Source organism: Musa acuminata, chromosome BXJ1-11 (assembly GCF_036884655.1).
Source record: "Musa acuminata AAA Group cultivar baxijiao chromosome BXJ1-11, Cavendish_Baxijiao_AAA, whole genome shotgun sequence".
NCBI lineage: Eukaryota > Viridiplantae > Streptophyta > Magnoliopsida > Zingiberales > Musaceae > Musa > Musa acuminata.
In genome coordinates, this window is record NC_088337.1 from 30,051,082 (window position 1) to 30,066,414 (window position 15,333).

Consider the following 15,333-nt stretch of genomic DNA (forward strand, 5'->3'; position numbering starts at 1 on the left):
CCAAAGTCCACCATCATCCGTCGCTGCGCTGCCAATCTCCGCCCCACCTCCTTTCCCGTGGTTAGATTTCACCTGCTGCAGGACGAACTGTCCTTTGCGTGTTCGGTTTCTTAGAACACATCATTGCACTGAATCGCTATTTTGATTGAAAGAAAATGGAGTCCAACAATGTATATAGACTTGAATGTCACCTAATATTGAGTAATTATATTAAATAATTCAGCAAAACAAACAAGTCTATAAGAGAGAGAGAGAGAGAGTCTCTGAAGGCATGTTTTTTGTCCTCGATAAACCTTTTCATGTACTTCATAATAGACACCAAGGATTAAGCAGTAATATATCATCACGAGGCCAAGTGAGTCAACCGATCAGCATCTCGCACTCTTTCAGGAGTGAAACAAGGGAACAGCTGTACCACGTCTTGGCCAATTTGGCAAGCAAGTTGTGCCAAAGAGATCAGCTGGTGGAACCACCACAGCTTCGCATTTGGATAAGCATGGATGGGGGGCATTCATGGTGACAATGACCACAAAGAAAGTGTGAGACTGGGCGGCTCATGCCATGGTCTCAGCACTTTGCCATCACTGTTGCACTGGTGAGCTTTAGGCCAATAAGACTGGGGGAAAGAAAGGCTTCAATGCTGTGCTTTTGGGTACATGGAGATCATGCTGCACACTGAAGTCAAAAGTTTGTTTGGGGACAAAGAGGAAGGCTTTCAATGTGATCTTTCAACCTTTGGGCATTTTGCAGGTGAAAGGGTTCTTTCATCATGGATGATGCAATATTCTTATTTATCTGATTATTACTCTATTGTTTTCGACATTATGAGTAGGATTATGTTGCAGTGTACATATATATAAATGATACATCACAGGCATTTAGCTATCACTCTTTGAAGTGATCTCTCTATCATTGTTGGTGAGGCAGCAGCGGTGCTTCTCATCTGCAGTGAAGACCATAAGCAAATCAGTAATGGAGATCAGCACAGGAGGCAATCTGCTAGTGGTGATTTCGGAGGCATCCGAACCTTGGATTCTAGTGTCAATGCAAGCATGCCATCGACGGTGGACGACTGCACCGAGAGAGGATCCAAATGGAGGTCGCTCATCGATCCAATGATCTCAAACAGCAGATGTTCCCTCCATGGGCAGCGCATCTCGATCGACACCTCTTTCTCCTTCATGGTGATTGTGACATGGATCGGACCATCCTTGGACACGGCCCAGTGGCGCTGGGTCTCTGCTTCGTGGACGTCACATGCTTTCCTCTTGCCGTTCATGATCTCTTCGTTGCCGGATGTTCTCTCTGCTACAGCAAAATGCTTCCTTCGCTCAACCGACCCGCGGCAGGATTCCAACTCCTGCACTCTTCTCTCGAGATCTTTCAGGTACTCTATGGTGTCATCAAGGACGGATGCCTTGTCAACCTGATGAAAGAAAAAGTAATTTATGAGCGATGAAGAAGAAGATTCGAAGAATTGCCATAAATTACCTTGCTGACCGAAGGAATTAGTGATCTCAGAACAAGAAACTTCTCATTCAGCTTCTCTCTTCTCTTCCTCTCTGACAGCACATGACTTGCACGGGCGCCTCCTTCTGGTCTCCAAAATTTCTCCGGTAGCCCATTTTTCACTCGACGCTTCAGCCGGTGACCACCACCCAGCCATGCTCTATCCATTAAGATCTTCTTCAACAGTTCTTGTGGGGCTCTAGCGCATGGCTTTGGGGTGTTCATGCTTTTTCTCCAGGTTATGAAGCTGGATCCGTGCGAAACCCTCGGAAAGCATGAATCAGGTTTTGCACGTTTTGAGTTCCGCAAGATGTTAGCAGAGCCATCAAGATCCAGTGACATGAGCATCTGATTTCTTGTTCTCTCCCCCACCGTAGAAGAGACAACTTTCCGGGCATTAACAAAGGACATTGATACACGCTCATTTGTGTTTAGAGAGCCATGCAGGCCATTGCTGAACTCATCCTCATCCTCATCATCACCGATGAACTGCCAATTCTGAGTCTGAGATACGCCATCTAGCCAATCAAATCCAAATAAATCTGCAAGCTGCTGAATGGGGCAGCAGTCATTGGAGCTGTCACGAGAAGAACCTACATGTTCCCCAACCTTGCATTGGACTGAGTCTGATTGTTCAGCAGAGGCATACAAATGTGTTTGACAAATATTAATCTGTTCAGCAGAACATAGAATTATCTGTGTCATTATCAAGAACAGGGCATAACATATCTTCATCATTCTCAGCCACTTGGGGAGTGGAAGTAGGTTGCTCGGAGCAAACTGGATTTGGTAGTTGATGGAAGAAACTTTTGATCTGCTTTATGAGAGCAGGATCCTCCAAAATCTTGAAAGTAACATCAAATTAAAGGAGGCATGGTTGCGTGAGAAGTCTAGATCATTAAATCTATATGAAATCCTCATAAGAACAATCGATTGAAACTTACGAATTCAGTTGTACCAAGCTCCAGTACACCACCCTTTATAGGGATGCATACCACTGTCTGCAAAACAAAGGAAACCATGACAAATGCAAAGGAAGAGAAGTTAGAATTGTCATTCACTTATTGCAGATATTACTTTAGGATTTCACGGAATTTTAAGTATAATTAGTGTTAAAGAAACAATATTGCAAATCATACAATTGAAGCAACTTCAATGAAGACTGATGCTATCGAAGTTCAGCAAAAACATTTTGGAATTATTTATAGAAAAAAATCCAAGTTCAAGATTGAGAAACGGATAGCATTAAGATAAGATTGATACTTAGATCTTGAAATATAAGGCTTTTATGTTTGATAGTATAGAATTGAGGAACATATTGCAAAAGAGAATTTTCATTCATTGAGGTGATGAGTATTTTAAGGTAGGGCTCCAAACATCAATGTAGATAATTTTAAATGGTTTAGAGTAGAATACGAAAGATGTTTTAGAAAATAGTTTATAACTTTTATTATATAGATAAGCATCATAATGAGTTACAATTCTAATTAATTTGAAAGTTCGAAGAAAAACGATTGGCTAAGTGATTTATGAAGTTGACAACCACTCCTAGTTATTATTTTTATTCTGACATCGTATTAATGATGCTCCGCTCAAATCCTTTAAATGAGTTAGAAAAGAACTTAATAGAGATGTTATTTTGTTTGTAGAATTGAAAAATAGAAATTAGGTTCTTTTTAAATGTGAGGTGCAAATAAAACATTATCGAGTATAAAAGTATCAGTATTTGAATTAAGTATTGTGGAACCAGTGTAAATAATAAGGATTCTGTTATCGTCACTAATGATAATATCTTCATTGCCTCTATAGTCGTTGTGGATGAATAAGTTTTACATATAAGAAGAATCGAAGTCAATAATCCAATTGTTTGGATGAGTAGTCCGAGTAGTCATTATGTTTACTTGAGACTAATTAGGAATATTAGTAGATTTAGGTCGAGACCGATAAACTTTTATTATGTGTCCAATTTTATCATAAAGCTAGTAGATAACTTTTAGTTGATTATTATTATTGGAACGCTATAGCCATTAATAATTATAGTGTAAGTTATTTCTTGAGTTATTTAGGTTGAAGTTACCATCATAATTTTAGGGTTGATAGTGTAACGAAGGATGATGACTTTACATACTACCAATATGTGTTTATGAAGTATTTTGTTTGGTCCTTTGTTGAAGTTTTTATTACTTTGATTGCTTTTTCTTTAGATTTTTTATTGACTTAAGCTATGATAGTTGGTCTCAACATTATATTTTCATATATATTTCATGATTAATCAACTTGTTATTCAATTCTTCAAATAATATCAATAAGTCTTATGCTTGAATTTATATTGCTAGTTCCTTATATTAATCTTCAAGGCAATTAAGAGTATGGACAATAATTTTTCATTACTCATGGGATGATCTATTAAAAAGTCAAGTCATTTATGATAACTTTTATATTTTACATATAATCATTAATAATAATTTTCTTTTGTATTGATTTCATTAAAGTAGATAAGAGATTTAATACGTGAATGCGAGAGCGATTGGTGATGCCTTGATGTAGATCAACGCAAGAACCAATAAGGAAGGGGTTGGAGAATTTTCATTCTACGAAGGATTTAGAGATCTATGAGCAGGACACCCCGACCATCGGAGAGGAGCAAGGGTACTCACTAGAGTTGGATCAGATCTGCAAACAGCATTGATGGTTGCAAATCTATAAATAGTATTAGCATAAGAGGACTATTGAGCAGAAGAGGAAATTAACGGTGGCAAATCAGTAGAGAAGTGGGATTGAGGTTGTCGGATAGTGAGGAAGGAGAAGTTTTGCTCGAGGTAAGAGGAGCTCCGTTATCACATAGAACCGAGAAATATATAGTAAAAAAGATGATTTTCATTTATTGAAGTAACGAGTATTTATACATATTTTAAAAAAAAGAGAGATTTCTTTTAATCATGCACTCAAATCACATAATCAATCAGATCAATTATTTAAATCTATGATTGATCCTCAAATCATAGATTGATCGAAGATATCACCCGTAACTTTACTTTTTTTACTCCGATCCTAACTTTAGCATCGAACAACCTAATTAGCCACTCCATCCAATTTTGATATTATTACAAGTTGACCCTCCAATTTTGATATTATTTTTAGAGTTGGCTCAAGACCAAGTCGAGTTGATATTGATATAATCGACTATCACACCACCACCGATGCTCAAACTTTGAAGGGATTGCGATGTGAATTTTGAATATTTTTTTTAATGAATTCTAGGGGATTAATAGTGACGTGTATCTTGAATAGGAGCGAAAGATATTTGCATTAATTTAAAATTTTGGGCTCATGGGTTAACGCAACAAGATGGTGCATTTTATCAAAAAAAGAAAAAGAAAAAGAATGGGAACTATATGATCAGCTAATGATTCTGATAACGGTAGAAAAAAAGAATTTTAATTGTTTGCCATGTATCATCAATCTGAAGAGACAGCAAAAAAGGGTACATGGTATTAATGATCGACTGCAACTAAGAATGCAATTGTACTTGAACAATTGACGGACCAATTGAACGTTCCACGAGAAACATGTCAGTAATGAAAGAGCATCCAAACATTAGCTTTGTATCGAATCATCTCACTGTCACATGATCGATATCTTACCACTATATGGTTGATGACTAATTTAATCCTATAAAAATTAGTAAATAAGATCTGACTTAGTTAATTGTCGTGTCGTTCTTCAGGTTTGACACTACATGATAATATTAAAAATTGAAAGAATTAAGTGCTTAATTATTTTAGGTATTTAATCATGACCTCGAATATAGTAGTCCTAAATCTCATTATAAAAAGACTCTGCTTTCAAATAGACTTAACATCTAACCATATCCTAATCTAACTTAAATATCGAAAATATTTTATCGATAACACCCAATATAATATTACAACATAAGTCGGACATCACCTCACTTAAAGCAGAAATTCCAAATCAAACATGAACGACACGCTAAGAATTAATTATGAGTAGAGAATGCTACGACATCAAGTCTATTTTATGCTATATATATTGGGGAGTGTTGATCATATAGAATCCTATAACCCGAGAAACCGATCGATGTTTTCATTTTTAACCTATATGCTTACTGATGTTGATTAATTAAGAATATGAATGACGTTGATAAAAACTTTAAGATGAATATATGATAGAAAAATAATGATGTGACGAACACCTTAGTATCATATGATTAATACTTCGCTGACGAATACCTAAACATTACATGATCGTTGATAGCTGACATCTTGGTGCTAAGTACTCCAATGTCAAGTAGTTGACATGATGTCATTCCTTAATTTACTAGTTCTTTCATATATTTCTCCAATTGGATGTAACATAATTCTAATATGATCAAAGAGTACATAAAAAGGTCACTTTAGATATATTTTTAAATATTAAAAATAATCTCACTCAATTAGTGCTTTTTGGTTTACAACTTTTAATGCTTTAACTTATAAGATAAATTAAGTATCATATGGGTTTTGTCGGATATACCTTCTTGGATTCTGATTATTTTCAACAACAATGAGAGACAAATGTGGAATAGGGTTTTGATTGGTTCTGAATCAAACATCGAATAATCATATTTTGACTTAATAAAAATTAAAGTAAATTTATACGAGAAATTTAGGTTTTCGGGATGAGCTAGATTTTGAATTATTATGTTGATATATTATATTAACAAATTTGAAACATGAGCATTATAATTAGTGTTTCTTTTTTATATTTTTTTCTTAAAAATTGTATGACTTGCTTTCAAATTATTTATGTAAATGTGGCATTCTCGAATCTCACAACTTATCCCAAATTCTACTCGTAATTCATCATTTGTCTTAATGGTGCGAGCACACGAGTATCCAAGAAATTGTCCATTTTTTATGCCCCTCATATGGTTTTGTCCCTTAACAGTGAATCCGAAATGACGTCCCTAAAGAAAAGATTATTTGAGCTATGAGATCGGTGTTGTCACGTCATTTGATTGATTTGACACGCTCATGTTAATGTGACTGCACCACAGACTTGTAGCATCAACTCTGTGTAGCTCACATTTAATGCTTCTCCATGCAAGGCGTTGTCTGTTCAAAAATCTCTAATAATAACTATACGATGTCATTTTCGAAGATGACTACAATCCATATATTCCAATTCATGATTACTTTGTGTTACCATATAATATGATTGTTCAACATATTAGGAGTTCGAAACCAACTCGAGTCTAACAACAGAGCTTATCACAAGTCAAGTGTTGGGAGATTAGAGGCTGGGTTCATTGATGATGCTATAAATCTTATATCGAGAGTGTGTTCAATAAAAGTAGAATTGGAGGATTTAAAAAACAAAGCATTGTGAGTTCATATAATTGTCTTAGTCAAATGATCAATTATATGAAATAATATATAATTACTTGATTGTGAAAACATCCATCCAACTATCGAATATTAAAATTATCAGATAAAGGATATCAAATATTCATAATTGACATATGGGGATGAGTGAATATCCGTGATGATAAATCAGACAAATATAGATAAATCATTCGATCGATATATCAAGTCAATGAGTTATCTAATAGAACATTGGATGATACAATCTTCACTAATTGAGCTATTAATTTATCTACCTGATGTGACATTACATTAAACGCTAGTGGAGAAAATATTCTCGTACTCATGTCGGATTCATATGTCGTTAATACGGAATAAGCATAAGAAGATTATTTTTAAAAAGTCTAAATTTATTTATTATTTTTATTATATATTTTTTAATCTCACATTATAATTAATTAGTTTTTAAAATCTTAATTTATCTTGCATTACTAGTTAACTAGTTTTCAGGACCTAAAACTATTATAAATAAAGATCTATAGAATTATTAAGAAATAATATCTTTAAATATTGTAAAGATCTTTTCCTTTATAATGAGTTGATTTTTCTTGCCATCGTTTATAAGGTCAGTTTGCTAGAATCTTTTCTAATAGTATTTACTTAATTTTATTTTCATTTTGAGTCTTTCACTCGAGAATTATTGTAAATCCTTTATAAATTGTTTTGCTAATCAATTAGTTGGTTCAGCTATATTTTTGCAAGTACTTTTCTACTTTTTAATGATGACAAACTCAATAATTTTTTTATGCAAATATCCCACCTTAATTCTCCTTCTTGATAAATTAAATTAAGAAAGCGATTCGATTTTACTCATAGTAGGAATTTTTGAAAGAAAAAAAAAAGAATACTAAATTTACACACAATGAGCTCCATATATTGGAAATACATTATTTCTATTTTATGTATAACATTTGTATGTAAATAGTAACGAATGAAATCGAAATGAACAATAAGAAGGGTATGCTCGAAACCAACAAAAAAGCTTATACTACATTATTCAATTATAGGTTTTCCTCTACACTTTTTATATGCAATTTTCCTTTATTTTCATTTAATATAATTTCAGGCTATTGTTATGAGTGTCTTATGAGTGCTTTACGTTTACAAGTTTTTAAGATACAATAAAAATGAATAGTATCATTGCAAAAAAGGAAGGATAATACAATGAGAATATTAAAAACAATTCATAATACCTCACATACAAATTTAATGTATGTTTAAGTCTAAGGTAACAATAATAAAATCATTATTTTTAATAAAAAAATTTAATCTTTGGTCACTACCATTATCAGAAATTTTATAATGATGAGTGTGAATCAAATTAGTCTTGAGTTAACATATTAAGTCAAACAATAATTCAATTCAAGAACTTGAGCTTATAAATTATGGGCCAAGCCAAATATATATAACCCCAATCTTTCAATCATTAGTGATAAGAAACTATCATGTCTCTTTATCTCAAACACAAGAATATTTTAAAAAAAATTTCCTATTCATGTGTGTGTTTAAGGTCTTCACTTAAGTGTTTAAACTTCTAGTTTGTATCTTTTCTAAGACTATGGGGGTGATTCACTATCGCATATATATCCATAGTGGTGAGATTCATGTTTATTCAATCAAATATTTGACTGGCTCAATCTTTTTTTACTCATTCTTTTGACTTTTTATCCATTTGACTATTGATACCATATTAGAAATCTTATTAGTCTGAGTCAAATTGATCAGCGTTAATATATATTAGATCAGACACCAATTCTATGTTATGAGCCAAGTCTAAAATATATAACTCGACTCTTCGAGTCATTAGTGATATAAAACTATCCACTTATGATCTCTCTTCATATCGTACTTATGGATATTTTTAATAGATGTTGCAATCTCCTTCATTTGATGGTTTAATATTATCAAGCACAAACATAGTTCATAATCACACTCATCTGCATGAGGCCTAACCAAATGACGGCTCTAAGTCGTTACATACCCTATGATCCTATCCACAAGTGACTTTTATCATGCCTATTATTTGGTAGGAAAACTATTTGTAGTAATCCAATAGCTATCATATTAATTTGGTTAAGTCTAAATCCATTAGTCCAAGATGCTTAAACCCAAGTTAATATTAATATACAAGACTCTTATAAATCAATTCAAATCCGTTCAAAGTAGTTGAGGTATTACACTCATGTTGGGCTCATGCAATGAATCATTTCAAATATTTCAAGGATAAAGTGGTATCTAACAAGCTTAATTTGTCGGTTTGAGGCGATATAACTCATGTTAATATATCATTTTAGTAGAGTACTTATGTCTACATCAATTAAAGGGACTAAAAAATAGTAAAAAAATTTACTAGTAAGTGTAAGAATAATGATATGGATCGTGAATGATTCAATAATAGAGATTCATCGCCTATATATGTTCATTTGTACATGTACAAATGTACCGAGAGCTCAATACAAGAATGTAGATAAATATTTTCCTCCTCAAAAGTTCTTAACCTTTAATATAACGAGAAAGATGACATAATTATGTCTCAACATATAGAATTTTAAACTTAATATAATTAGTATTTTCAATCAATGAGGATGTGACGCGTGGAGTATGGTCAACGTGTAATAGGCATGCCATGTTACATACTATATTGTTTATGCTAGTTCAACATGACACCTAAATAGAATATTCTTCCCTTAAATTGATGGCTATAAGATTGATATCATATAAATAAATCTTCATTTCAAACTTATTAAAGAAATGTTGAACTCCTAACAAGCTTTCCGACACTTCAAATGAACAAACATGATTGATTTGATTATCGGAGAGGTTTTGTTAAATCCTTTGTAGAATACAAAATATATTTTATCTTTTCTAAATATGATAATTTGATGAATTAATTTTACTAAATTAGATTGACGATCAAGATTGAGTAACTCCATGATCTTGAATATGAATTCATCCTCCTTCCGCAAATTAGACACACTCGTATCTAAGTAAAATATCTAATAAATCTATATCTGAATTTGAATGAATTCATCTATCTAATTCTCTATTTGAAATTATATAAAAATGATGCCTAAATGAATTGGATATACTTAGGGAAAAGAAAAAAAAAAAAAGATAACGTGCATGTTGTGCTATCATTCCAATACTTGTCGATTGTTGGGAGGTAGAAAATAATTTTATAACTAAAAGAAATCCCAAAGAGTAACAATAAAAAAAAGATTCTAAAAAGTCATATAAGATTTAATATGATTCGATAACTTCTATCTATATCCATAGAAAAAACTAAATTTTTTACTATATAATATCAATTATAAGATCCTTGAGTTAACTCAGACATAATCTCCTTATATATGCCCTTATCAAAAAAACCTTGAAGAATTTATATTTTCTTTCACCTCTCTAAATAACATAATTTATAGACACCAAAAGTATTCATCACATCCTATCTTTCCCCAAAAATCCTAAAGATATATAAAATATTTATAAAATAATCAAACTCTAATTTATATTATTTTTTTCTCTACTCGTCATCGTGTGACACGGCTTCAGAAATCTTAAAATATTTAATAATCTTAACATAAATCAATTTGGGTTGTATATGAATTTTTTTTCAAGTAATTCTAATATTATTAGAATATCAAAAATAGTTATCATCCTTAAAGATTGATGATCACATCATAAAAGTCTGTGTTCTTATTATGAAAAGCGGTGGATTCGTCAAAGTCTGGTCTCAAAAGATTGCTGAGCGCCTCACATCGCATTGATCATGGATTCGTGAGAAGAGAACCTCACATCAACTTTGTCGTGACTGCTGCGTGGGTTACTGTAACATCGCATCGATCATAAACTATCGCAAGAGGTGGCATCCTGCAATCCAAACAGCTGAGTGATACAGCTTTCTTCTTCTTCCACCTCCCGTATGATTAAGATTCCGTCTTCCGGAATGTGCCAAAGGACTCCAGCTGTTGCTGTTCTTAGCTTCCCCACCATCTAAAGCTGCCAACAAATCCATATCACGGACGTACACACATTCACCGAATTCTTATCCGACACTCCACCCCAACTCTACGCCACTCAGTCGCCTCCTCCGCTGCTTCCTCTTTCTTGTCGCTCGGTATCTGGCTGGCTTTCATGCAAGAGCTGCATTCGAACCACAAGCAGAGACTGCCATCAGTGGAGGAAGATGAAACGGCGGTGGCGCAGCATCAGAAGCTACATGGACTTTTCTCCTGCTGGGGAAAGCTCCGGCTGGCGTCGCTGTGGCGAAGCCTGAGGCGGTGCGGAAGCCGGCGAGGACGCCGCGGTCGGCTGTACGTGAAGCGGGGCAGTTTCAAGTATGACCCGCTGAGTTACTCGCAGAACTTCGATGACGGTGGTCGGGATGGAGACGAGGAGTCGGGTTACCACCGCGTGTTCTCTTCGAGGTTGGCCTCCCTTCATCCTCCGACGCCGCCGAGCGGTTCTACTTGAGCTCGAGGATGGCCGGACGAGGTCCGAGAGTCTTCCTCCCCTATGATTTCTCTCTTGCATTGGTGGGTGGTAGATATTAGGGTTTACAGGATGACATTGTAATTATTTACTGATATCAAGCAAATGTTGTTACCAGTTCTACTACCCCATCAATCACACATCAATAGAACAACAACGCGTCCATGTTTTCGATCCTAATAATGCAACTATTTTATGTTACGATATTGTTTGCGTTGTGTTACGGATCTACTTCCTTTTTCTATATTTTATTCCTCGACTCGACTAAAGGTTATTTATCTTAAAGATCTGATACGGTTATGAGTGCGTACGATTAGACGCAAACAATCCTTCGAATTTTCAAGAGCTATCAAGATGCATCGAATATCGTGCAATGATATGATATGATTATGAGTACGTACGATTAGACGCAAACAATTCTTCGGATTTTCAAGAGCCATCGAGAAGCATCGAATATCGTGCAATGATATGATACGTTTGATTAGACGCAAACAATCCTACGGATTTTCAAGAGCTATCAAGATGCATCGAATATCGTGCAATGATATGATATGATTATGAGTACGTACGATTAGACGCAAACAATTCTTCGGATTTTCAAGAGCCATCGAGAAGCATCGAATATCGTGCAATGATATGATACGTTTGATTAGACGCAAACAATCCTACGGATTTTCAAGAGCTATCAAGATACATCGAATATCATGCGATTCTCTTTTGTTTGCTAACCCTATCTGCAGGCAGCACTTGCTCTTTTGATTTTCAAGAGCTGTCGGATGCATTGGATGTCGTGCTATTATGTTTTTGGACTTCCTAATGTTATGTCATCGTATTTTGATTCGAGAATTTTAACCAGATTCCCTTTAGGAGCTCGCGCAAAGATACACTCTCATCGCTGCTTCTACCGAAGGATGAGCTACACATAGTCGAGAATGGATGACCTCGCAGATAGGAGAGGTCTTAGTTTCGTTTGAGTTTGAGGTCCCCAACGAATCCACCACCGTCACCGGTTGGTCCTTAATTCGATGACATCCATTGAAGTGAGTGTACATCCGACACAGTAAAAATCCAAGTTCTTGGTTTTGACGTTTCTGTCTCGTAGTAGCTGAATTCTTTGTGCTGCTATACCGACACACAACCATTCAATGTGCCGAGCATTGAATCCTTTCGTCCACATTCTATGCTCCATCGACAATAGGCAATTTAGTAATCCACAGTCCTGAAAAGAAAGTCAAGTGTTTGCCTTGGAAATTAGCCACCCGAGTTCTATGAATCCACTCTAAGATAAGAGACCGAGAACAAAGCCAAGCACCCAGCACGGCAGATGCAGCAGCAGCAGTTTCTACCTCGTCCATGCTGCTTCAAACAATGCTTGTGCTTCTTAACTGGCTGCAATCAGAGTAGTGCTTTCCTGGTTCATATGATGCAGGACTTGCAAGATTAGCATATTTATGATGCTTTACGAACCCACATTTGAATCCCCTGTTAATCTTATTAACTTCAGAGGTGAAAAGGAAATGTTGACTGCAGCATGGGCTTCAATCTCCGATTCATGGACTCCAATCTTATACATATGATTAAGGGCCAAGAACTCAATGATGATCCTGCTGTGCCCAACTTACTGATGACCATTGTTCTCACTACATGGATTTATTTATGCAGCATAATCTCCTTTTCTACTAACAACACCAATAACTCTTCTTTTGCATACTGCATCAAATCTCTATTCTCCCATTACAGAAGACACAAGAATAAGCTATCTTCTCCGGTTTCTCATCATTGTCATTCTTATACAAATGCTCAGTGCAGTTGCAGCATTTCCATGTTCTACTGCATGACGAATGAAGGTAACCAGAAATCCTCACACCAACCCTCTTTGATTCCTCTCCTATTCTTGGGATTTCATCTCCTTGTGGGCTCATGCATTCTGCTTGCTGTTTGACCACACATGACTGAGAGAATCTAAGTGACCAAAGAGAGCAATTTTCTTTCATCTGTATTGTATGCACGTAAATATGCAACTATATAATTGGGTGCAGTACAAACTACAAAGTAGATTGTTCCATTGCATATGACCCCATGGTATAAAATTGCTATACAAGCTGTGACACACTTTTCTTGGGAATTGATGTCACTTACATGCTCAAAATGGATGTCATTCCTCATCCCTCAAACTCCAAGTAAGGTTGGGAGGATAGGGGTTGCATCAACCATCTAAATTCACATGCAATAGGAGCATGAATCCAGACCTTAAAGTACTAAAAACATTAATACATATAAATAATACAAAATCTAGAAGGAACTCTACCATAGATATGAGTGGACCAAGATTCTCCATAAAACAAAAGGAAATAGATGAAATAACAAATGACCACATAAATATTGATGAAAACTCTCCAATGTGCTCTCCTCCTTTCCCCAAAGTCAATATATATTATATGTTGCTGACCATGTGATGCGCCATATAACAATCAAAACCAATGAGGCTAATAATTGTTGCTCCACATGGTAGTTAAACAGTTAAGCTACCGACCACCACTGAAGGTGATGAAGTGTTCTCGAGGATAGAGAGAGAAGGTGAGAAGAGAGTATTGGACCGAGTCATGTTGCTAATCACCCCACATTTGACTACGACATTGGACTGCAACACAATTTATGATCATGAAGTGTTGTTGAGCAAATGCAACACTTGTAATGATTAGATTAGGATTCGGTGGTTGGACGCCATCGAATCGCACCAGCTTGATGCCTTGATGATGATCATGTGGGAACCCATGGATTTGGGATCAGGCTTTGCGGGCATCAGAGTTCATGTGGAGGCAACGAATCCATGTAAATGGAAGAGAAGATGGAGAATCCAATTGTAGTTTAAGAACAGTGGAAGAGCCCACCATGGCTGTTTGATGAAGAAGAACGCATATTGTATTGAAGGAAATCACAAAGCTTTTGAGAGATAACATTCTTTCCATCACCCTTTCGAGCTGCCCTTCCTAAAAGGCACGCACCAAAGCCTTTGGGAAGCCACAAAGAAGCTCATCAAACACGAAGTAGTCTCTAATTCTTCGCCAACTTTTCGCCATGAGCACAGCACAAAGCTCCTCGTTGGGCTTCTCATGGCTTCGCTTAGTTTAACGTAAAAGCTGTAAGCTGCCATCGCCGACCATGGGGATTTCCTTGATGTGCGACCCCCATCGACGCTTAAACAAGTGGGGGGTTAGGATACGTGGCCAATGCGTTCTTCCACCATTTGTCTTCCGAGTACACTTCCCTAACCAATCATGCAATGAACAGTTGCAGCCAAATGTTCTCGTGCTAAAGGTGGGAAGAACGTTGGATTCTGCTGCTCAATTCGAGGCCCGCGGAATAAGAGATTGATCAGGAAGCACTACTGCGTACTCTACCTATCCATTAGGTAGGCATGAAAGGGAGAGTCTCTCAGGAGATCGAGGTCTCATGCACATGCTCTCGAACAAAGAAGATGGATCATCTTCAAAGCTGCAGTGTTACAGTGTACATGCATGCAGACCCTATTCCCATATGCTTCCTTGGTGAATGGACCGATTACTATTCAATCTGTGCAGGATAAACAAACATCTGATTCCTTGTAATTTATGATGGCTACTGAAGCAAATTCATGAACCCCCATTTCTCTAATTTTCATGCTCCTTTGGAGATAAGAGTAATTATTAGTCTATTGACTTCATCAAGCTTAAACCATTTACTTCAAATATTTACTCATAAACTAGAAAATTATATACATCAAATCCTTATTAGTTGACTTTCTATTACACCTTTGGCTCATCCGATTTCGATTTCAAAGATCGATTGCACTATGAAAACTTGTTCTATAAAAACGACTGAAAGGAGATTAAAAAAACAGCTACAGTGTTTCCACAGAGGTACTGTTGTTGTC

The 15,333-nt window shown here is 35.7% G+C and overlaps 1 pseudogene; it reads right to left on the reverse strand.

The window, feature by feature from the left end:
* Nucleotides 1-868: 868 nt before the first annotated feature.
* On the reverse strand, nt 869-14,500 carry LOC135596486 (anthocyanin regulatory R-S protein-like; annotated as a pseudogene).
* Between the last annotated feature and the right edge of the window lie 833 nt (nt 14,501-15,333).